This window comes from Anguilla rostrata, chromosome 13, assembly GCF_018555375.3.
Source record: "Anguilla rostrata isolate EN2019 chromosome 13, ASM1855537v3, whole genome shotgun sequence".
Classification (NCBI taxonomy): domain Eukaryota; kingdom Metazoa; phylum Chordata; class Actinopteri; order Anguilliformes; family Anguillidae; genus Anguilla; species Anguilla rostrata.
In genome coordinates, this window is record NC_057945.1 from 27531626 (window position 1) to 27557205 (window position 25580).

Here is a 25580-nt window from a genome sequence, read left to right on the forward strand (position 1 = left end):
GAAAAAAGCATGTTTTTTCCCCAAATACAGTACCTGAAACTTCATCATTTTCAATCTTCACGAGCAATGATCCGTCAACATGGCCACATATTTGATTTTCATTATTTGTCATTTGATTCTCCATTTTTCACAGAGAGGTAAACCAAGAAGTCTGAAATCACATTTATTCCAGTCTAAAGCATACATACAGTCAAGCTCTGTTACTGGAGTAAATCAATGCCGATTTGCTGTGTGAAAACAGAGACAGCTGTTTTGGCCTCCTTGGCTGTCATAATATTGTGTGTATGTGTGTGTGTGTGTGTTTGCGTGCATGCATATGTGTGTGGGTGTGTGTGCACATGTCTATTAATCTATGCTTTAGTACCTTCAGGCCGTTCACAGCTTTAATAGTAAAAATCAATTCTACAGCAGTGAAGAGAAAGCAGAATTGAAGAGAAAAGAGAAAGGAGATAGGTGGAAAGGAGGAGAATTGGGGGAATGAAGACGACTGGAGTGTGAGAGGTGCATAATGTAATAAGGACAGAAAAGTCAGGAGCAGAAAAGAAAGCCATTTCATTCACTAATCTATAAAATAACAGAAATCAAATTCTGTAAAATTCCATAAGATCCAATAACAAATATTCTGACAATTGTATGCTTACCATAAATAAACACATGCACTTGCCTGGAAAAACAAAACAATCAATGATGCTTTTGTTGTGCTCTGGAAAAACTAACATTGCTGCTTTGTTAATTTTTTTTCACCTTACTGAAAAGACAATGCTTCTAACTGTCTGTATAATTGGAGTAACCTTCAGTATATGGCTAAAAGGCACCACAGTGATAAATTGTGTGTTCATATGATGCAGGGACATTTTGGGGACATTTTGTGAATAATAAATTGCGCCTTTATAATGGCAAACAAAGGACCGAAAAGGGTTTTATTCTGTTTATTCAGAGTTAGCCGAAAATGACCTCTGAAAAGATTCACGGTGGATCCACATTTTTTGCTTACAGTGTCACGTTATATTTTAAATGTAACCACCAAACATATTCCATCAACAATACCATCTTTTCATTTTTAATTCAAATAGAGCATCTTCCACCTTCTCAGTTGGTATTTTTAGAATTGTATTACCCTTGACCATATTGTGCTGCCATATGTCTTCTTCTTCCCAGGGAAATATATTTCTCTGAAACTCTTAACTACTCACTAAATTACAGCATGGTAAAACTTATATTACAGTTAACTCAAGGATAACTGACAAGAAGGCAAATCTTCATCTTGAAACAAGCCAGCGATGAACTGTGGCCTCAGTTGTAACAAAATAGTAGTACTTTTTCACATTTCAGCTATGAGTAAATCATCAACAACAAAATAACAATTAACAACAAACTACAAATAACAACAAAATAAAGTTATCCAGTTATAATGTTGTAAATTTAATGTCAGCTTCCTACTAATTGAACACACTCAATTTAAAACTTTAATCTAAAACCGCGATCAAAATGGGTAACTGAATTACGCATTTTCATAAGTTCTCAAAAAGCTGTAACATTCAGCATATTATTAGTTTGTCAAAGTAGAAGATTAGAGGAATAGCAGTGGAGCTTCAAAAAAGTAAAATGGTTGTAAGAATAGAGTTTTGCTTGGTTGTCACCCTGGTACCCTACGTTGTGCATGCTCTTACAAAGTGGTCAACCCCCAAAAAGAGCTGGCCCAATTTCTTCATCAGTGCATTTCCATGAATGCTCACAGCTACAGCAAATGTTAATTTAGTATGACAGTGATTATTCTCTTAGAAAATCAAAAACTGTTCATTTTATGGTTCTGGGGGTACATAATTAACTTGAAGGGAAAAAGACTTCTTGTTTTAAGATACCTAGTGATTGGAATAATCTGTGAGTCCACATGAAAGTCTTCAGTAAGTGCTGAATTTACAAAATCCCTGCTTGAATTTTTAGGTGCTGAGCATTCGTACTGTTGAATGGCAGAACAGCAACTGGGAAGATTTTGTGCATTTTTATTTAGTTATGTTTTAAGTTCTGCTGCATCACTTGTGACAGGACACCTTTGGAAATATCTTTCCTATCAAGGGCTTTATTTTGTACACAACAGCTGGTTGAATGCAGAGTTGTCAGTAACAGAACGTGCTATTTTCACACCGTTGCCACGCCTACAGTGCAGTAATATGATCTGGCAATCCAACCCCTTGGATGACAGCGCTGAATGGCCTCTGTATTTTCATTTTGTTCCACATGGGTTTTTTATTGAGTTAATTCTTTTTGCTTCATTTGTATACAGTAGTTCACAGTTCTAATATTTCCATTTATTTCACGCCATTGACCAAATTAAATAGAAAAGCCCACACTGTGCCCACCTTGGCGTTCTTAACTGAAGTAAAGCTGGTCATCAGATAATAATGTTATGAAATATTATTTTATGAGCAATGTCACCAACATGGTTTAAAATTTAAATACCATACACAACCTTCTTTGGATTAGCACAAGAAATGTAGCTGAGCTCTATGCTTTTTGGCAAGCTAAAATTTGTGTGGCTGAAAGTGAAGATGTAGGTCTGGCGTCTGCGGTAAAGAATTACGGGTACATCTGTTGTACTGCTGGTGGCACACTAATCCCAGACGGATTTATCGCGGGAGGAGGGTTTCCCAGAGGAAAAGAGGTGCGAGCAGGTTGATCCTCATGAGATCTGGGGTGCCAATTAGACAGCACTACGAAACCAATTCATCTGACGCTGGACATGCCTGGTGTAAAATATTGACTATGTTTCCTTTGCTACAGTGATATTGCAGGAAAAACTGTGATTTCATCTGTCCCTTATGACTCCTGTTCAAGTCCATTAAGCAGCTAGTGTGCTCCAGATCTCCACAATTCATAATCTACACTACGTTCCTCTCATTGTGCGTGCCAGGGAAGAGCCTTTGATTGATTCTGTCCCCAGTAGGCCCAGAGAGGTTGTCCAGGTGAGGCTAAACATGGCTCTCCCAGGGAAATGTCTCCCCCAGGCCTCGGGGGTGGGACATGTGTGGAGCACGAGCGTGACCACCACCCTTCAGCTCCGACGGAGACAAGCTTACGAAATGAGATGAAGCGGGGGGGCATCAAAGCCACGCAGCAGGACCCCTCACGCCCACCCTTCCTGTAGCAGAAGCTGTGGGATTCCTTGGGCCTGTCAGTCAATGTCTCAGCATGTCATACCCATGACACACTCCTGGAAGAACCTGGCCCACAACAGCACAGTTATCATACTTCCAGTAAGTCAGGCAAATCAGTCAGATGATTACATTTCTTTCCTCATATTTAAATGTTTCATGCGGTTGTTGCGCATTGACTTGTTACGCACGCAGAGGTGGGAGATGAAAGGAGATGAGAGAGGAAAAGGACAGAGGCATGGACACTCAACCCCCCCCCCCCCCCCCATCCTCCATCCCCCTCCCCCAAGCTGACACGGGAGTGCAAGGGAAATGGAGGGCAATTATCATCATGCCTGCGTCCAGCCTTCACATGAAGAGGCATCTCCCTGGCAGTTCATATTTTAGTCCCCTTTCTTCCATGAAAGATTCATAACCCAGGGATGTGGTCTTAAAACAATAAGCATTTGGCTCTCAGCATCTTGCATCAATCACTGAAGTGAAGCCATGCGTGAGGTAAGAGAATAGCCTTGTAAAACCTATTTGGGATTGCTTTTGGTGGGATGTGCGGGAAAGTGGGAGTCTTGGAAGGTGGCAGGGGAGAGTAACTGGCAGCTAGAGAAAAGGGAGAATTTGCATGTTCATTAACTTCCATATATTATATTGCCTTTATTCCTGTGTATTTTACGGTACTCAGGAAATGAAAGACATCCTCCGCGCGGTTTATTTTAAGACTTCGGCATTGAGGTTATTTTTGTTGCATAACATGGCTTCATTGCATCAAAGCAGAGCTGCTGGTCTGTATCATGTAATTAGGAATATTTTTGATTTTATATCTCTTGGATGGTGCACTTACCAAAGTAAACATTGATTGTATAGCACGCGCATCTCAAGATTAATACTGTATAAACATGCCCTGCCACATTTCGCTTAGTAGCCATCACGGGGGGCCTGGTCTGTATGTCCGGCGTGGATGGCGTATAAAGCTTCTCTAATTAAACTAAAGACTGGAGACACCCGAGGACATTTCAGCACCCTGGGATACCAATCTGGGGAGAAGTGAAATATAATTTCCCCTGTCTTTCCTGCCTCCTTCTAGCCAAGCCCAAGCCGTTACATTTAATTGCACTTTAACAATTTGTTTTGAATTGCCTCCCCGTAATCCATTTGCAGACTGACTGAACATCGTGACGCGTGATAGGTGGCTGGCGTGGCACAGCGGCTGAGGAACTGGCGCCGCAAATCCTGCGTTTACAAGTTCAGTTCTTTGGTGTGACACTGCTACTGTGGCCTTAAATAAAGAAGTCATACAGAATTGCTCTAGGATATATCCCACTGTTTGAACTGGTAATGTGTAAAAACTGAAAGCAGCGGATGAGAGTGCAAACAGAAGGTGTTACCCTGCATTTAGGTCATAGAGCTGTAACAGGAGAAATGCTCCAGTATTTTAGCCTTGGGACAAATCATTTCCATTTCAGGCACGCTCTGAGAGGTAATTTATTAAAATGTATTTATTTATTTACTTTTTTCTTTTAAAAAAAAATCTGCCAGACATTTCAAAATTATATTCAGGGGGTTGTGTGGGTCTGTGTTGTAGGATTCATTTTTGTTTGGTTTTTTCCAAGGTAATCACAGTAACAGTGGGCAACAGTTCACATACTGTACATACATACATACATACATACATATATATATGTGTGTGTATGTATGTATGTACTACAGTAATATTGTACAAAATAGGATATACTTTTACAAATGTTTTTTCCATATTGAAGGCTACTGTGTTTTCATCAAACATTTAAAGTTGCTTTATAGTTTTGTTGTTCTTAAATATTGTATTGTGACTTGTGTAAAGTTCATACATTATTCTGAACAATACTTCTTGAGTTAAACGTTATTTTCCAAGTTACATATAAACCGACTTATGTAGTGTCCCCAAGAACATAAGCCTTCCGCAGCTCCGTGAATTTCTGTGTACACTTCTTTTTTCAAAATATTACATATATATATATGTGTGTGTGTGTGTGTGTGTGTGTGTGTGTAATATTTTGAAAAAAAAATGGTATGAATAATATTATTTGCACTTCAAAATCTCTTACCTTTAAAAACTACAATTTTCCTGCTGGGAGAAGACTCTTTTTAAAAATTCACTCACAAGCATCAAACACAGGCATCACAACAAGGGACCAGTGTAACCATGACAAAGCAGAGTCTTGTGATCTTATGCTCACTCAGAAAAATATTCTTATTTTATTGCCTGGTAATATATGCGTATTCTATCTGTAGAATAGTAGAATACCCTTCTGTTTGGTTCAGCAACATCATTACAATGCATAGCTTAGCCCAAAGGTAAATTCAACAGCCTACTCTCCACTCAAATGGTCATAACTTTCAGAGATCATTTGGTCCACACATCTTGCACCAAGTTTAATGTGAGTACTAAGCGATATGCACAGTGGTATAAGTATTGTTAGCAATACCATCTCCTCTAGAAATCTATTGAACCGCCCTTGCTCAAGGTTAGCTCCCCTGTGCCAGAATAATTGAAAATTAAGAATTTACCGAGGTGTAATTAAATGCTACCCTTTGAACCTTTGGAGACTTTAACAGCATATTAACTTTTCAGATGGCTTGGAAGGAGAATTGGAATGCACGTGTCCACATGGTAATGTAACAAACTCTGACAGTCCTTTAATTATTGCCCTGCCCAGCAGTTAAATTGTCTTTAATGCTATGGTTATGTTTCCACCACGCGTGAGTCAAAGGAATATCTCATTTGTTTTTAATTAATTATCAAATAAAGATGTAAAATAGGGGCTCGACACTTCCTCAGTTAGTTTTAATGCTCATTTGTGAACTTCGCGCTGTATGTAAAAAATAATTACACAAGTTATTACTCTTGGACTAATGAGGTTGCAGGAGAGTTTTTTCTTTTTTTGCCATTCTCTCTTGTGTTGTGGAGAACAGAGTATTGCTCGCTAATGGCTTACTTAATGCCCGAACTGATTTAGCTTGGACTGTTAAAGTTTGGAGAGTTATCATCCTGGCATCACTTTTAGCTTCAGTTTTGAAACAGTATTGACCTCTCAAAGCCATGTTGATGTCATTTATTAAACTAGCAATTACTACATGCCTCGTAAAGAAAAAAATATATAATGGAAGATTAATCTTTTCAATTCAGCTATTCTTATTGTGAGAATACAAACACTAGTTAAAATAGTATCTGTGACATACTGCTTGATAGGTCCTACCAAGAAAATATGGCAAATGCCATTGAAAATCTTTTCATAGTTTTAATTTCCCAGTTGAATATTTATTGAATTATTCTTATTCATTATAAGTAACAGAGAAAAGCGTGTTTTTACCAGAAATACAGACCCAACATTTCTTGGGGCATTCTTCGCATTAGAAATATTACCACTGTCACTGGTTATAAATGGCCAAGAGACTAGAGCCCATTGTTTGATTCTTTTGTATTTTTAACAAACCGTGGTATGCAGTGTCTGAGGTAATCTACTGCAGCACAATAACTCTTGTGCACAGGAAAGCAAATGCATTAGGCTCAACACAGCTTAATCTACTGCAAGTCCGGAGGAGAAATAATGCAATCAATACCATTTGTATATTTCCCAAGTCTCTTATCACTTATCGCTCCACTATCAGGCAACGAGGCAAGAGCGCTTCCAGCAGAACTCCATATAGCTTAGCCAAAAGGTGATAATCTGCTGCTCTGTTTGATTACATTAATGTCTATATGTCATTGTGCTAAGTAAATGCAATCCAGGCTGCTGAGATGCATATTTACAAGTTCAGAGATCACCTCTACAAACACCTCTTCTTTTGCGGATTGTTTCTTGATAAAAACTGCACTGACTGTCAAATAACTGCTGTCAGTCTGAAGTTTCTTGTCACATATTGTATCAAGTGTATTTCTGTTAATTCAGGCATCTCATGTGTTAAGTCTTCTCCTGCTATACTGTCTTCCACCAATGTATAAGAGGAAAATAGGTTGTCAGCAAGCATGATAATTTAAATGAAACAATTAGTCATTTGACATTAAACAGCATGTAAAATCATTTGTATTATGGTTTGTAAAGGAAAATTGATTGATTTATTAGCACTGAGTGAGTATACTTTGTTAAGCTGGTACTGCTTGGTACGCTTCCTTGGAGAGGGTTAATGCAGTGAGGTAGAAACTTAACCTTGTCCACTTCTTACAATAGTTTAAAATGCATTGCTGCAGCTCATTAGCTGCCAAATGTAGTTGCTAGAAGCCAATGCCCCATGGCACTGAACACAGTGCTCCTAATGAATACATACAGTACATTTGCCTTCTTGAACAACTGAAATGAAAAATGGCAGCATGAGCAGAGAATGAAGCCTCCCACCCCTACAATATTGCATGTGACATATCTCCCCTTATGTCATCTCTCATCAGCACACTGCATTGTGGGTAACTTCATTCCAGCAAGAAACTGGAGTATAAAATACATTGATTCAAGTTTACAAGTTAACTCTTATTGTCATGTAAATTGCTTAAAATGCACTCAGTGTCATTGTGAAACTGTAATTCATACAGGACATGTGTTGTGGGTTTGCATTATGCCTTTAAGATGTTACATTATCTCTATCTCATATAAGTATTGATTTTTGGAGATGTTTTTTTTTTTTTTTTAAATGATTAGTTAAAATGGACCGTTTGCCTGGATGTAATGTTCGATATTTTTATTTTGAGGGTATGGAGAATTTTTTTTTTTCTGCATTTACAGGTATTGATTCAAGAGGACTATTTACCCATCTGTAGTTTTTGTTACATTGAATTACATTTTCTTCTCGGCACACATCACGATAAGGCCCTGGGCACTAATAGCAAATTTCCTAGGTTTTAAATGGTAAGATCAGATAGATACCAGAAAATGACAAAAAGACAGATACCAGAAAGAGGACTACCAGGCATAGGTAAGATCAGGTGGATACCAGTAAGAGGAATTCTTCTGTAACAAGCCTTATTTATTATTTATTTATTTATTTATTTATCTATCTATCTGCTATTATGTACCAATTAGAACATCTACATGGATATGCAAAGTTCTAGTCATTTAGGGAAAATATGAAATTCTTCAAGTGTGCATCTGGAATCTGTAATCTTTTGCGGTTTTTGACATTTGATTGACACCCTAAACATGATAAACATGTTCCTTAAACAATCTCCCAAGCTGTAGTTTCTTTCAATTCCCATTTCATTTTCCTGGAAGCTGACAGGCAGATGTAGCCGACATTTCCTACAATGTTTAAATGCACTCTACTGAGCCCTGATGGATGGTTGTTTTATCAGTTGGCGCATTTGCATGAAAGACAAACATTGCGGCGTTTCAGTTTGTTTTGACAAACATGCGCTAAATGGCCTCTTAGAATACAGAATGCAGCGGGACCGCCTGAATTCCACGAAAGACATGGTTTTAATTTATTTCAGCGAGAAACAAGCAATAGATTGACTGAAACATCTCCAGATTCTCAGTTTGAATGCATTAGAGAACTAACCCGTAATGATCTCCTGGGGCTCTGGCCTCATACAGCAGTTTAATTAAACCTTTTTTTTCCCCCAGCTCTTGGGCATGCATGCATCTTCCCCGGGTCTCTGAGTGCATATCGATAAATCCCTTTACCTTAGGTTTCATGTCTGGAGTGACCTATTTAAATGTGCCCGTCTGCAGACACTGGGAAGCATAGTAAGCACTGTAAAAGTGATGTAGTCTGTCCAAGTCCTACATTTGTTTTATAAAAGGATTTAAGGAGGATTAATTTGCCGTCCGTACACTCCGCTAAGCGAGGGGACCCGGACGGAAAACTGGGGAACAGTTTTGTGTTGAAACAGCTGGAGGGGCACTGCTGCAGCTGCCCACCGGCCCAAGCCTTCTCGTCACCTGGCTGGCTTTTGTTTACCGTATTTTTTGCCATGCCCATTTTTTTTCTGGTCATCGGTGTACATTGCCAGGCTCATTGCATGCAGGGGAGGGGGGGAGGGGGGCAGGGAGCAAGGAATGTGGGGGGGGGGGGGGGTGGTCTACAGACCATCAGCGTGGGCATGAATCCTGAGCTTCAGGCAGATAATGGGGCTGACGAATAGGTTTGACAACAGCTCCTCTTTAGAGCAGGAGAGGCACCGGGGGTCTGCTTGCAAGGCCCGAGGAGGAGGGTCAGACGAAAGCGATTGAGAGGAGGAGTGGAGGTAGACGGGCTCAGGAGAGCGTCATGCATTGTGTTCCAGTGACAGAAGTTGATTAATTAGATTTCTGAGAGGCAAGAGCTTCGAGAACAGACGCATGATATGAAAAAGTCCGACATTTTATGCGGCAACCACCATGACAAAAGCAAGCTGAGAAAGGCGATATTACACCATGACTGACTCGCGTTACTGCCATCGAAAGCGGGCACAAGCTTATATTTTGATATTGCATTCTTTTTTGTTTTTTAAGTAATATTGACATTCTGAGGAAATAAAATAGAAAGAGAATAGAAAATTGGTACCTAGACCTTCAAATGCTACTGTTTGTGCTTGGGTTTCTATAGAGAGCACATTGTCATCAAAGCTTTCCTTTCAAGGACAAAATTGTTGCTGGAGTTACATGTCTACAGCATATTGATGTTATTGTTGCTTTTCTTTCCACTTTGTACATACATTGATTTTTAAATATAATAGTGAATACAAGGATTTCCAGTTTAGCTCATGAAATAACCCCTAATTTTTCTGAAATTCACTGCAAAATAACATTGATTCAATCCGAAAGAATAATAAAAAATAAATTATGCTATAATAATTGTTCATTGATTTGTGAGGGAGTGACATGACCTAGGTTTCATCTTTTTACAACATTAGAATGTGATGGAAAATATGATTTTTACTGATGGGACATAAATGGAAAATTGTAGTTAGGTTTCAATGTAAGTAAATCTGCTAAATTTCGGTTTGTGATGAACCCAAGCCTACTGCTGTCACATCAGTAGTATATCTCTGCATTGTTTGTGCACAAACAACTGGTGCTTCATTTATTCTGTCAGCAGACATGTGCTGATTTTGACTGTAGAATCTGACCTTGGATAATGATAAAGGATCTTTCCAGACCACCTTAACTGCATGCCTGTGACACGGTTCAGAATGGACAGTTATCGCCTGCCCTTTCTGCAGAAGTCTAACGAGAGAGAGAGAGGAGAGCTTCACTAACAAGCGACAACATCAAGGTGATAAATGAACTGAGGGAAAATGCATCTGTTTTGACCTACCTTATAAAAACAACGGGAAAGTGAGAAATGAGCACTGTGAGTCGACAGCTACCTGCAGAGTTTTCTCCAAAGTGCACTCATCGTGAGACTCTTCTACCTGGCATCACCAATAAAGCAAGTCTCATGGCACAGATTCTGTTCCGCAATATAAAAATGTCCTGTCCGTAATTGTTACAATTGTTAAAACAAAGCACTGCATTGAATAATATAATATCATAATGTCATATTGAATAATATATCAAATAACAATGTCATGCTGAATAATATAATAGGACTAAAAATCCATTTTTATGTTTTGAGTGGCAACTGTCAAGGCACAGTGGTATGAAATTCATTCTGCCTTGCATCATTCAACATTCCAGTCTGTTCCAGTGCCTTCCATCAGGGCCTTGTCAAAACATGATGTTGTATATAAATATATTTTTTGACAAAAGATGAGATGCGATGACAAAAAATTTTTTTTTAAATAATTGGCAATAAATTTTATTTAATGGAATAAAAAACAATGTATTCCAGTACATTTAAACACATTATTTATGTGGCACTATTATAAATATATAATATATATAAATATACATTGTATATTGGTTGGTATATTGCAGTTGGTCAAAATAATAAAAATACGACTTGATAAAGGTTAATTGCTGTGAAGTAATTAAATCACAACCAATGGGGAGAGATGGACACTTAACAGGACAGTGGCTAAACCAACCAAAACCATAGCCTCAAAAATTACAACTAAATAGAATTAGCATCTCTGTTGTCCAGTTTCAACAAAAATTGTCAGTCATCAGCTTGACAAAGCTGGTCAGTTAGACCATTATCCCACCTTAGGTTTCTAATTAGTTACAACACTACCATGATGTTGAGAACTAAATTCGTAAAAACGTTCTCAAAGCTCAAAATTCATCACACAATAATAATTTGCCATTAAAAACAGACCCGGGGCTAATGGAAAAAGACCTGGGGCTATAGCCCAATAGCCAGGGCCTAGGTACGCCACTGCTTGTGCCAACCGTGCAGGCTGGTGGCGCTAGTATAATGGTGTGGGGAAGGTTTTCTTGCTACTCATTAGGCTAATTAATACCAATTTAGCATCATGTGAATACCACAGCATACCTAAGCATTGCTGCTGACCATGCACATCCTTTTATGGACACAGTATACCCCTTTTCAAATGGGTACTTACTGCAGAAAAATGTACCACGTCACAAAGCACACATCATCTCAAACTGGTTCCACAAACATGACAGTGACTTCAGTTACTCCAATGACCTGCACAGTCGCAAGACCTCAGTCTAATTGGGCACCTTTGGGATGAGGTGGAACGGGAGGTTCACAGAATGAATGTGTGGCCGAAAAATATGTAGGAACTATGTGATGCTATTGCGTCAGCTTGGAACAAATCCCTAAGGAATGTGTCCAGCACCTTGTTCAATTCATGCTACAAAGGATTCAGACTGTTCTGCAGGCAAAAGTGGGTCCTACCTGGTATGAGATAGGTGTATCTAATTAGGTTGCCAGTGAGCATACATGTACACACACACACACACACATATACACACACACACACATTGTGGTTCTTTTACTCTTTACCTATATGTTTGCATAATTTATATTACACACAGGACATAATAAAATAGAGGCATGAAAATAACTACTTAAGTGTAGTCTAAAATGGCCTCAATTCAGAAGAGTGGAAGCATGTGTACTAACACACTGGACTCAAAGGACAGCTCTCCCCTCTGCGTGCAGCTTCGTTAGTATGCACAGAGAATCTGGCCACACTCTGATGCGGAGCCATATGATTTCACACTAGGTAATGATAGGAGAGATCACATTTTGAGGTGTGTAGAACCAACAGACTAAGCTTCTTGCATTGGCATTTTGAGTGGTGTGCAGAAACGCATTATTAACATGAAACTTTTGGAGTTTTTAGAGATGCAATATTGGTTAAAGCTCTTTAATCTTAGAGATTGTTTAACAAGTCAGTCCAGGGAAGAGGTTGCCTTGGATTCGTCAGTTTACCTTTCATAAATAAGAAAGAGCTCAACAGCCGAACTGGATTTTCTTTTTCTTTGTTATGTTTTTCAAATTATGTTCATTCCTGTTTATACTGCATATATAGTAGGTCTGCCTCCTCATTAATTATAAATGTTGCTGAAACATGATGTCACTATGGATAAATAAGTGTTCTTGCTTTTGCAGAATACTCTGTGATGTTCATAATTCCCTTCATATTCAAATGTTTATGTTTATGACAGAATATTAAACAGAAGCCATTGTCAAAGAAAGCTCATGTACAAGCTGTATGAATATTTAATGGCGAGAAGTCCAGATCTATCTGCCAAGTGGGCTTGCATTTCCTAATTAGTCACCTTCCCTCTCCCACCCTTGCCTGCTGGTATCTGTGACCTTCATGCACTTCAGGTCATTTGCCTTTGAGGTGATCACTACAACGTTAATTGATTTCATTCCAATAGGATGCCTCCCCATCTTATTTAAAGTGGCCATGTTGTTTTCTTATCTTTGTAAAATGCCATGCCATTGAGAGAATATATTATGTAAACTGTGGATCAGAATAGTATTTTTGGTCTAGGTGTAGAAACTAGTGATAAGTCTTGATGGTCGCTTTGCACAGTGTTGCTTTAAGATCATTAAATGAGGGTGCCTATGTCTATTTCTCAATAAATTACCATTTTATGGATTTCAAGTAGAATAACTCACTGTACAGCTTGGGGCTGTATTTAATCTAACCACAATGCAATTTCCCCTAGATTACAGATGCTTAAATATTCTGTTTAAAGTATAAATTCATTTGAGTCTTACCCTAGATTTCTACCATAAACTGTAGCGTAAATATGATTTGATTATCTACTCCTTAGATTTGTCAGTTTAACTTAAATGGTCAGATAGGGAAAGGAATAGGCCATGTTATTCTGCCTTTTGGCTGAACATGCTATGTGTTTTTTCTGATTATTTACCTTGGTTATTATTCCTCTTATACAGCAAATGTTGAAAAAGTAATTTCAGAGCTCACTGACATAAAATAGATTATCATTGTCCAGAGTCTCGCTGGCCCATTTTTAATGCATTGCAGTTATGAACAGCAGCATTTTTGTATGACATTTGCTCCCATTGAGTGCTGAGAAACCCTTTCAAACATCATCAACTGAGCTGAGAATAGGGATAATTAGCTTCAATAGTACATAGTAACATGCCCAGAAAAAACACAGACACATTGAGGACACTTCAGACCGTCCTGAACACAAAGGTAGAAACAGTGTAGACACAGTATAATCTCCCCTCTAATACAAACCCTGCTGAAAATGTTAAAATAGTAACCTCTGGTGCAGAATTTAAAAATGGAAACTGACTGTTACTTACATGCAGGCCAACAGTGAATCATTGCAATGTGTGGGAGAGGAGCACACTATTATAAATCAAGAAGGAAGCTATGGCACATCAACATTTTAAATGGATGACACCTATAGGCCATTAAGATATTCAAAGATTTAATATTTTATTTGAGGATTTATATGTTTTGAAAAAAAAACATGGTTCTCAAATATGATTATGTCTGGAAATTAGATTTTCAAACTGTTGTATGCAAATATTCTGAGCCATGTTCTATTTGCAGACAGAACTAGAAATATTCTATTATGAATCTCCGACTGTCAAATTTAAAAAGATCTGAACTATTGTATAATCATCCATCTAAAATGGGAAGGTTACTATTCTTAATCTAGCTGCTGTTCTACTGTCAGATACCATGACAAAAAACCCTGTACACATAAAAGCTGAGCAAATTATTATTTTAAAAGTTTTAAATAATGTACTTTAAATGTAAGTGGAGTCCTGCACACTGTCTCACTAGAAAAATAATTTATAAGTTTTGGTTATTTTGACCTTTAAATGGTATACTTGATGAAGGTCAGCTATACCTGCTGATGGTCAAAATGACAGAAAAACGGTTTCACTCAGACATTCTTTTTTAAGAATGCGCAAGACTCCACTTACTCCAGTAGGTTTGATAAAGTTTTACTTTACAAATAGAGAACTTCAAAAAGTGAGCATCAACATCTATCTGCCATGGCTGGTTGCAATTTTATAAATTAACTGTCAAAATAAGTAACAAATGCAGAGATGAGGTGATATCACTACTAAACTATTACATTTTTATGGATGCTAGTATTTCAAGATAGAAAGAAAATGTATGCATCCTACTGTAAGTTGTCAATATGTCAATATATCATAAAATTCTACTTCAGGAAATCTTTAACAAGAATTATTCATTCGGGCATTCATGCCTTGAAATACAAAGGCTGTGTTTTGCGTGCTACAATTTTCGAATGTTCGAATTACAGTAAGACTCAAACCAATTTATAATAATTTCTTCTGTGCATTCTTATAACCATACTTTCTCTAGTGCCAGTTCAGAGATTAGTCATGTCCGGGTATTGCAGTCTGCATTAAGCCTATTCTGATTGACTATTATGATACTTAGCCAAGTTCAGCAATGTAGTTTCCCAGTTCTTTTTATTTATAGAATTCTTGAACACTTGTAACGGGGATCCTGCTGAAAAAGGTTTCCAGCTATTGTGAGTGAACTTTTTTCCATTTAGAGTGTAACTATATTCACAGTGTAAATTCAGGAATATCCAAAAGCTCTCTGAAACATGAAATGAAACAAAAGCTTGCCACAATATCTTGATTCACTCTGGCAGACTGTGATATTGATATTTATTTTGATAAATATCAATATTGATGTGTGTGTGTGCGTGTGTGCGTGTGTGTATGTGTGTGTGTGTGTGTATGCGTGCGTGAGTGTGTATGTGTGCGTGTGTGTGTGTTCAACACTGTTCAGCTATGAGTCTTTACTCAGATCAATGGGGACCTGTAAGAAGCAAACAGTATGGGGTCTTATCGGATTGGTCTGTTGCATTATAAACTGCATGAAGATATGCAAATAATGGGCAGAAAGAGAAGTTAGCTTATTAACCTCCATTGAAAATGAAGCTATATTATGCAAACTCATGCAATTCCCCGTTGTTGTGCTTTAATAGCAAGTGGGCAGATTATTCATACTGAAGAGTATTCTCTTTTATATATAAGGATTTTGCATGCATACATAATTTGAAATGAATAAATGGCAATTGATGCATTATGCCAGTTAAATAATGAATTGGCTGGGATCCCAGAACACTTTCACAGAACCGAACATGGGGAACAGGTCAGTGAATTCCAACAAAGACAGAGAGTTCAACAGATAATCATGTGAAATGGCATGTTCCAGAAACTGCCTGTTTCTCAGTTATTAAACTTTTTTCCATTGTTCTTTGAAGGAAGTTCCATTGTATTGTAGTCATTTTCCATAATCTTATTAAAATTCAGTTGATGATTTCCCATCTTCAGGACATTAATGTGCTAAACATACTGTAGATCAAAACAAGCCTTGCCATATGGGTCCAGAGAAATTGCATTTTGTATTGATTTCAAATCTGGACATAATATCCTTAGGCTTGAAGAGATATAACTGATTCAGGTTTGTCATCTGATATGCTCTGTAGGAGGGCAATTTCATGGAACAGAGACTATGAACCCTGTGAACCCCAAGGGATTTTCCTGCATAGTTAGTAATAGTTAGTACAATCACTAAATCATATGTTTTCTTCTTTAAATTATAAATAACTAAGCCATGTTCTCCACACTCCATACTTCACCACACTCCTCTTTCTCGTTACCTTTTTGGGTAGTTGGTCTGCTAAAATGAATGCACAGGCAGCAAGTGTCACTACCAACAGCTGCCAATTATCCTCCATTTTCAGAGAGAGATGTGCACTTTTTGTTGTTGTCGAGGTCTTGTGACAATGCAGCTCTTCGAGATCTACTGTAGTTCATCACGATTCAAAACCCCGTAGTGTGTAACCCCCGTGACCATAGCCTGTGACTACATGTGTTGTGTGAGCATTCATAGGATGGCAATAACAGAATTTTTTTAGGAGATAATCACAAAATATGAGATGCTCTCCATTGTTAGGATTTTGTTAGTATTTTCAAAGTTGTGTAGTGTACACAAGGCATAAGGAGGAATGGTCATTCTGTGCTTTGAAAAGCATAGTTAGTAATTGTTTTTTTGATTTGGCCATGTACTCCACAATTTTAGAATTGTAATTCACATTTGATTAAAGTGCAGATTCTGAAATTATGGCACTTTTTATACATAATGCATAACTTCCCATTTCAGGGCAACATAATGTTTGAAACAAATTACTTCCCTGGTGTTTTTGTTAAGTCAGGTGTGTTCAATTGCTTCCTTAATGCAGATATAAGAGAGCTTTTAGTATCTAGTCTTGATTCTAGGCTTTTGATTGCCTTTGGAGTATGTCAATGGTGTTTGTTAACATGAGGATCAGAGCTGTACCAATGAAAATCAAGAAAGCCATTATGAGGCTGAGACACAGGCCAAACCTTAGGCTTACAAAATCAACTATTTGGAACATCATTGAAAACAAAGAGAATACTGGTCAGCTCGGTAATTGCAAGGGGTATGGTAGGCCAGGGAAGACCTCTATAGTTGATTGAGCAAATAATTCTCACCATAATGAAGGAAAACATCAGACAGGTCAGAAACCTGTCAGACAGATCAGAAACACTCTTCAAGAGGCAGGCATGGATGCGTCGGTGACTACTGTCCACAGAAGACTTCACAAATAGAATTACCGAGGCTACACTGCAAGATGCAAACTACTAGTTAGCTGCAAAAACAGGATGGTCAGGTTACAATTTGCTAAGAAGTACCTAAAAGAGCCTGCAGAGTTCTGGAAAAAGGTCATGTGAACAGAATTGTGTAGGCCAAATGTGTGAAACAAGGTGGTGGGGGCGTTATGGTTTGGACATGTATGGCTGCCACAGGTACTGGCTCACTTGTTTTCATTGATGATCTAACTGTTAATAGCTGCAGCAGAATTAATTCAAAATCAAGCAAATGCTTTGAATCTCATTGGACAATGCTTCATCCTACAGCAAGATAATGATCCCCAACATAAAAAAGCAGCAACGGAGTTTGTCAAAGCCAAAAACTGAAAAATAATTTACTGTCCAAGTCATTCACCTGATCTGAATTCAACTGAACATGCATTTCATATGCTGAGGAGAAAACTTAAGGTAACTAGCCACTGAAACAAGCAGAAGCTCAAGATGGTCGCAGTACAGGCCTGGCAGGACATTGCCAGAAAAGCTACTCTGCACCTGGTGATGTCTAGGGGTCACAGACAAAGTGACAAAGTACTAAACATGACTATTTTCATTTACATAACATTAATTAACTTTCTGCGAAGCCTATCTGGTGTGAGTTGTGTTGAACCCTCCTTTCTTGTTATATGTCATAAAAACAGGCGACCTAAGCACTGTTTCCTTTTCTCTCCCAATACACTCCAAAAGTGTCCTCCCACATTTATATAGCACATATAAGCATGCATTTGCACAGACTGAGTGTAAAAGTAATTGAATTACACAAGTTTGTTGCTGCTACAGGTCAGAGCAAACCACATGTTGCTTGGATGACCCTCCTATGCAATCACAGGAAAATATTTTTAACTATTTTGAAACTTGAGCAAACTGTCCTTTAAAATGAATTGTAATGTCAAATAAAAGTGAACAGCTACTTGTGATGTAGGATCCTGGAAAATAGCAGACAGGCTGCAGAACCAGGCCTAAAGTAAATGTTATATGAAGTTGAGGAGCATTTGCAGAGTAAGTGGTACTTCTTCCTCTAAACCACACGAACAGGATGATGTTAGTCTTTTGCTGTAATCAGAATTCCTTATGTGTTGTCTTCTTTAAAGATGTAGGCCTACTGTAACGCCTGAGGACTACTGGGTACTTCCACGGCCACAATGAGGTCAGGATCTCCCAAAGCTCACTTCTTCTGAAAGATGTAGGATAGCATTCTGCCCCTGAAGGGTCATGATCCAGCCCTTTAAACCTAGCCGCTTCTCTTTGGGCTGTAGTTGCTGGGTGTGTTTACTTGTTTTTCCATCTAGTTGCCTAATGTTGTCCTCCAGGCAATGAGACTGTGGAATGGGGTAGATTGCAACCCAGAGGAAGGCCAGGAAAACCTTAGCGATGGAGAAAGTTCACTTGCCATACCAGCACATGACCACGTCTTCCATTTCATGCCAAGGAAATATGCATCTCACCTGGATTTAACACTTCTCTTTGTGTTTGTGTTTTGCTTTGTAGCACATGAATGAATGAACTCATGAATTATGCATATGTGCACATAGCTGAGGTTGAGGGGTAAATCTGTACGATTTTTTGGCACCTGCCTTTAGGTCCTGACTCTCCTCGCAGGTAAGGGGGAAAAATCCCTAAAAGCATATTGTTCAAGATTAATCGTGGTGATATGTTGAATTATTAATGAAAGAACCTTTGCCTCAGTGCTGATTTAAATGTCTTTTCTTTCATTCATGTTTTTCCTCATGATTATTTTGACCTGCTTGTAATTGCTCTGCTTTAAAAGGGCAATTTGGTTCTTGTCTAACTGTCCATCACAAAACTGTCAATTGTGCCACCCCAATTTCAACTCATTGATGTTGCTCCCATCCATCAACTGTGGGAAATTCACTCATACACCATGAATGTGATCTATATGGCATCCTTTGTGACCATGGGAAGTCTCACAGGGAAGTTCTAAAAGCCCTGTGGCTTTGCTATATGCCACACATACAGTAAACACACAGACACATGCACATGCACACGCACACACACACACACACACGCACACACATACACACGCACACACACGCACACACAGGCACACACACACACGCACAAGCACACACAGGCACATATACAATACACACACACACACACACTCAATGGAGAATAATTACAATGTTCAATGCACATTGCCAAGTATACTTTGTTATCCAACCATGTTGGCTTGACTCTCAGTTTCCTGAAAACAAGACTGTTCTTGGCTGTCTGGAGGAGATTCAAGTGTTAGTGGGTGACTCACTGGCAGACTCAGGGCTTTATGGTGTTGCTTCAAATTATTTTAAGAGTCAACTTGGGTGGCATGCCATGAAGTATCACTTATGCTTAAACAAGCGAGCGAGTCCCTTCTTCCACATAGCTCTTTATGAGCAGTGAGGTGCGAGTCAGATGGCATTACCATCAAGGAAACCAAATGGGTCTCGACACTGGCCATGGCAGATTTTGCTATGAAATCACTTGGATAAAGTAAGGCTGACTGTGCATGAATCTTTAACAAGACTAAATGCCTAAATGCTATGCTCATGATCATGGCTTTAGAATTTGGCAAGAGTCATCTGATTGAAATGAACACAAAATGTCCGCAAAATTAAAATGAATATGAATGAACCATGAATACAGGCGCTTGCATGGATGGACATGGAATGAAATAGCTGAAAATAGTTCCAAATGAGACATGTGATGGCAATAATTCCTGTGTTGCGATGTATTCCATGTCCACGTAAGAAGAATAACATATGGGAACTGTGGTACACAAATAGTAATGGGACTGATACTATCCCAAAGTATTAAGTTCCTCAATTATTTTTTTATTTTTTGCTCATTGGAAATGCCCATATGATTTTGTTCTGCAATACATTTAAATTGTACCTAATATAACCAGGGGGTAAATGCTGAGACTCTACCTGATGTTTTAATAAGAGAGTTACATTTCTTGCATGCATGATGCCAGAAAACATTAAATATACTTTCATAATGACAGATGGCCTGAAACCAGAAAATACTTTCCTCTATCAGCCATTTAAAACAAGTTTGCATCAGTCTTTTCCTTTCCTTTTCAAATTTTTACAAAAATGGGCCAATAATTGCAGAAGATAGAAAATACTGGTTATAAGGTTTTTTTTAAAAACATACTCAAATGTCTCTTTATTTCAGAATTTATTACTTTTTTTCTATGAACCTGGAAATGACAGGGTAATCAATTTGCACTGACACCAAAAGATTATTATTATTTTTTTTATATCAGAACCATAAATCTTTTGAGAATGTTTTGCATTTGAGACAGCAAAAAAGCTGTTATTTACTGTTTCTCGCGGAGTTCAAATAGAATACAGCTCTCTGTAGCATCAATCTAAGTGAATGTGTGTGTGTGTGTGTGTGTGTGCGTGCGTGCGTGCGGGCATGCATGCGTGCGTGCGCGCGTGCATGCTTGCGTGTATGAACATTCACTTTCATTAATGCTACAGAGAGCTGTATTCTATGATGCAAATGTCAATGCTTTGCCAATGTAACATGATTTTCCTCATTGGTTTGGGGTAATTTAACTCATACTGAAGCACTCAATAGATTTGATGTTAAGGAGATTTTTATGCGAGCATTTTGAATTTGAATTGCAATGGGTCTAGTTAAGATTCCCTGTTTAAATTATCATATGGAAAATGCCATTTTCTCCAGACTAAAGTATAATTAAGCTGTTTATACGAAGAAGTGCTTAAATGATTTATTTGAGTTGCCCTGACCCCCCGTGTTTGTTGCTCTTGCAACACATTAGCGCTTAATGGTTGTTACTAGGTTTGAGAGACTCTTGAAGGCACTCAAGAGTCACTCAATAATTACCCATCACTTACACTCCACACAGATTACATCTGCGTTAATTCTGCGGAGGCCAGCATATCAGAACACAGTATTATTACCGTGATAGCAAAGAGTAGTGGGGAAAATGAATGCAGCAAGATGTCTGATATTACAGGCTATGGGTTGGAGTGCCAGTGTCATTTATATTTTCAATTAAGTGACGTAAATGACAGTTACAAAAATATATGACTGTTCAACAAACAACCTGGCATGCACTGAATTTCTTTTGCTATAACATGACCGCTTGTTAATTGTTGGATTGTATTGGATTTAAAATGTGCAAAGATGTATAAAAATTCTTGTAAAACTATAATTTTATATTTATATAAAGTTTCAGTTAACATTTTAGTTTAATTGCTGGTTCAAAATAAAATGCCATCTTCACAAGTCTGCCATTTATGTACTTTTAATTGGCCCTTTTTCCTGACGAAACATAATGGAGCATTGATCAGAAGCACGAGTTTCTTTGTCTGTAAGATGACCAGGGAGAAAAATCAGTATGTTGTCAGTCCTTCGATGGCTTCTGTAAATTATGGCAAAGAGCTGGAAAGCCGAAAATCCTTCATTAATAATCAAGCTGTTTGTTGTTATTGTTATAGTTGTTGTTATTTGTTGTTTTTGAGTGATGGCAACAAAATTTATTGTTACATTGTTGAACTGAAATAGCCTTTGGCCAAAGGCAAATAAAGATTCATTTTAATATTGGATTAGTCTTTCCTCTCCCAAAAAAATAATATTCATCCTCTTATTTAAATCTGTACGTATATGCCAACCGACCCCATTAAGCGTGGTACAAAGTGCATGAGTGAAAATTGCTGCCTGGTTGTTGCATGCCTGGATGCAGTAGTTGCAGTAAAGCACCAGATGTAAATTTAATCCACATAGAATACAGTGCGTTTCATCATCGAGCCCCACAGCTACCCAGCTGGGTCCTGGGTCCCGGGGCCTCATTTATCAAACTCATTCTTACCCATGCATAGGCACATTTTCATGCAAAGAGTGTGATTTATCAACACGGAAAGTTGCATGGAAATGTTTGCAAATTTAGGCATACTTAAGAGCATCCGTTCAAACATTCCTTGTGATTGAGTAACGCCACTTCAGGGCAGAAACACAGCTCTTTTTTCCTGTCGACAGTTCACTGCATAACTGACAGTCCAAGAGAAAAAAAAAATCATTTTTATTGAAATTTTGCAGTAAACTGCTTTGTACACACAATTCTGCGTGCCAACAGAAAAACAAGTTATCTTATGCGCACATACATTTTAGAATAAATACAGATGTAAGGGTTGAGCTATTTTGATTAATGTTTGCCTGAAAATAGACATTTCCTTGCATGTATAATGTCAAAAACTTGTTTAGAAATGTCAGTAAAATGTAGCTTGGTCATTTATAATTTTTTTAAATGTCAGAAACTGACCTAAAAATTAAAATGAAGAATTAAAACAGTTTTATTTTGGCATAATTATGAATGTGAATACAGATGGGGCTATTAAAGACTATTTACTGAGGGTAAAATGTATCAAGTGTAAAATAGCATGCAGGCACTAAACATTTTTCAGAAAATAAAGGTCAATTAATCTTTAATGAAAGTGTTATACAATCAAAAATATAGCCTTCCAGTGCAGCACCATCTTGCAATACAATAAGATGTTAGGCATTTTCTGCGTTTGTTTTTTTGTGTGCATGCGCGTGTGATTTCATTTTGTGTCGGGGGATATACGCGTCCATGGCAGATAGCAGCATGTCGCTGTCACAGTAACTGCTGACAGCACTCATCATTCCTGCAGTCTGAGGTCAGAAACAATCTTACGTTCAAACTGCAGTTAAATTATTATTTCCTGTGAATTCAATATCCCATGACTCCATTGTGTTGTCGAAGAAATGCACTTTCTTCTGTTTTTTTTCTGCTGGGCCATTGTATTCCTTGATTTTATGCCAACATTGCGTGAATAGAGCAAGGACACATTCAGCACTAACCCTAAGATTCATCACAAGAGCTTCCACACATGCACACATACACAGGCACACAGGCACGCGCGCGCACACACATGCACGTACATATGCACACACACACACACACACATGCACGTGCATATGCACACACACACACACATTATGTGCAAAGCATTGAAAATTCAGAAAATAAAACGTAATGACATCCAGCCTTATTAATTGCCCAAAGAAGCCTCACAGGTGCCATGTTGTGAATGCAGTCATGCACTGCAGTTACACCAATACATAAAAGAAGGGAAATTTACATTGCTGCGTGACAAAGTGCACATTTGTCCAGGCGACTATGCGCAAATCTCTTTATTATTGCCCAGCCATGGCGAGGAGGACCCATTACGAGGAGCTCATTTTGTGCACAGATGGTGTGCGGTGGTTTAATGTCTGCTCGGTGGCCAGACCCAACGCCTCTCACCTGACCTCAAACTTTTCGGGAGAACTTGAAGCGGTCGTGAAGAAGTTCAACCCTTGTTTATCATTCTGATGAAGCGCTCGCTCTCTGCAGAGTCGCAGGGCGCTCTCAGTAGCTCAGCCAGATTATAGCACAATGCACGATACAATATTAAAATCTCATTGGTGTCAGAGGGGACAGTCTTCAATCCCCCTGTGAGTCATATTCAATAACACTTAACATTGGTTTAGACTCGCTTTGGCCAGTTCCTGTACAGCAATAGAACATGATGGAGGTGCACGATCACAGCCCACTGAGGGTTTTTTTTTTTATCACACATCTGTTCAGGGGAGAGGCAGAAGGGATTCTGCACAGGCTATGAAATCCCTACATTAGTTACAGTAAAATAATTAATTACACCTTTCATTTGCTGTGCTCTAGATTTTTTTTTTTTTTTATCGCAATATTCCTTAGAAAGCAGAGTTCTGAGTTTAATCCGTTCTTGAAAAAGGTGCTCCGAGGAAGATGGGAACGGAAAGTGATTACCATTGAGTTGTGGAGATGTGTGCAGTGGCAGATAACACAGAGACGTTCTGCCACTGATAAGTCCCGAAAATTTGTCTTCTTTCACACTGTGCAGCAGGCTAATACCCATATGTCTGCATTCGCTTGCACAGAAGGAAAGGCTGTTTTTAGTGTTCTCGATTTTATGGGTAATTGCAGTGCTGATGTGATTCTGTGGGTGGGTGGATTCCAAACACATTTGCTCGGTGCAAATGAGCACAGTGGTCAGTGATGCAGGTGGAGGTCTCTACAGCCCTTTATAGGAGTACCTAGTTAGGAATTAACTTCTATTCCGCACACCATGGAAACTTGGACCGTGCAGGATAATGTTTTCTGCTTGTTACGAGGCTCTGTACAACACAACGGCAGTTCAGATTACTGTGATTTTACAGAAACAAACCCTCGAAGGGTCTTGAGGGAAAGCCGAATTGCGTTCTTGTGATTTAGCACAGACAAAGGTGGGAACTGTGAGTGCTGCCTGGACCACAGCGTCGCGGGCTGAGGACCGGCGGTAATATACTGTAGTCACCCAGAACAAACTCATGGCATTCCAGTGTATTTATAGCACTCTTAGGGGACTTTGTCTTTATTTGTTCTGCTTCCCGCACAGCTATATCAACAACTAAGTCTTGAAAAAATAACTTTATTCAAGATGGAATAAAGTAGCATAACAGCAACATTTTCTTTTCTTCTTAAATAATGGTCAGTACCTAGTAGTTCTGTATTCCATTCAATGCAGTTGGAGGCATTTTAAAAACCTGTCAAGGTTGTTCAGAACGCAATATATTTATTAGAAATATTTTTTGAACTTCATCAGCTCATCAAAATAGAATTTACTTTTTCTTCTGAATTTCATCTGCAGTTCCAAATGGGATAGGACTCGTGAGCGCGGTCCCAGTCACATTAATCTACTGCAGCCTTCATCTCCGGAGAGGTCGTTCCTCCCTGTCCTAGGACGAGCTCCGCTTTAATTGTTGGATGGCGTGATGATTCGATGGCTGTCGCGGCGAGATAAAGAGGTTCCCCGGGGCGACGAGAGAGTCACGCTGATAGCTGGGTACTCTCCAGCCCCCCGACAGCAGAATTAACCGAGAGCTCGCGATTGCGTGAAGGGGCTCCCCAGTCCCGCTGCCATTGCTCGCAGTCCCAGCCAGGCGTGTGCGAAACCCAATCGCGGACACAGAGGCGGCTCCCGCAGGAGACCCGGCCCACGCGCCGAAACGCTCGCAGGGCCCTGCGCATTGTCGCAGCGACACGCTGCAGACCGCAGCAGCCGCGAAACTCGCAGCACATTCCCCTCCTCTTTATTCATGAAATTATCCCTCGTTTCGCAGAGTCTTATCAGCCTCCCAGGGGACGCGCTCTCCCTCTCATGGCAATGACGCTGATCTCACCTTTCGCTAATGGTCATTTGAAACGCATGAGGGTAAAGTGCTGGAAACTTTGAGAGTGGAGGAGAACAGCCGTGTGGATGTTTTGGATGTAACGGATGAAAGAGCACTTAATTGTTCTGTGTCTCAGGGCTTATTTTAGAGCCCTGGGATCATGTCTCAATTATCCCACTGTATCAA

At 38.9% G+C, this 25580-nt stretch overlaps 1 protein-coding gene across 5 annotated transcripts in view; it reads left to right on the forward strand.

Moving 5' to 3' along the window:
- LOC135238018 (chemokine-like protein TAFA-1) overlaps positions 1 to 25580 on the forward strand; it is a 118684-nt gene that overhangs the window by 67638 nt on the left and 25466 nt on the right. The window lies entirely within an intron of this gene.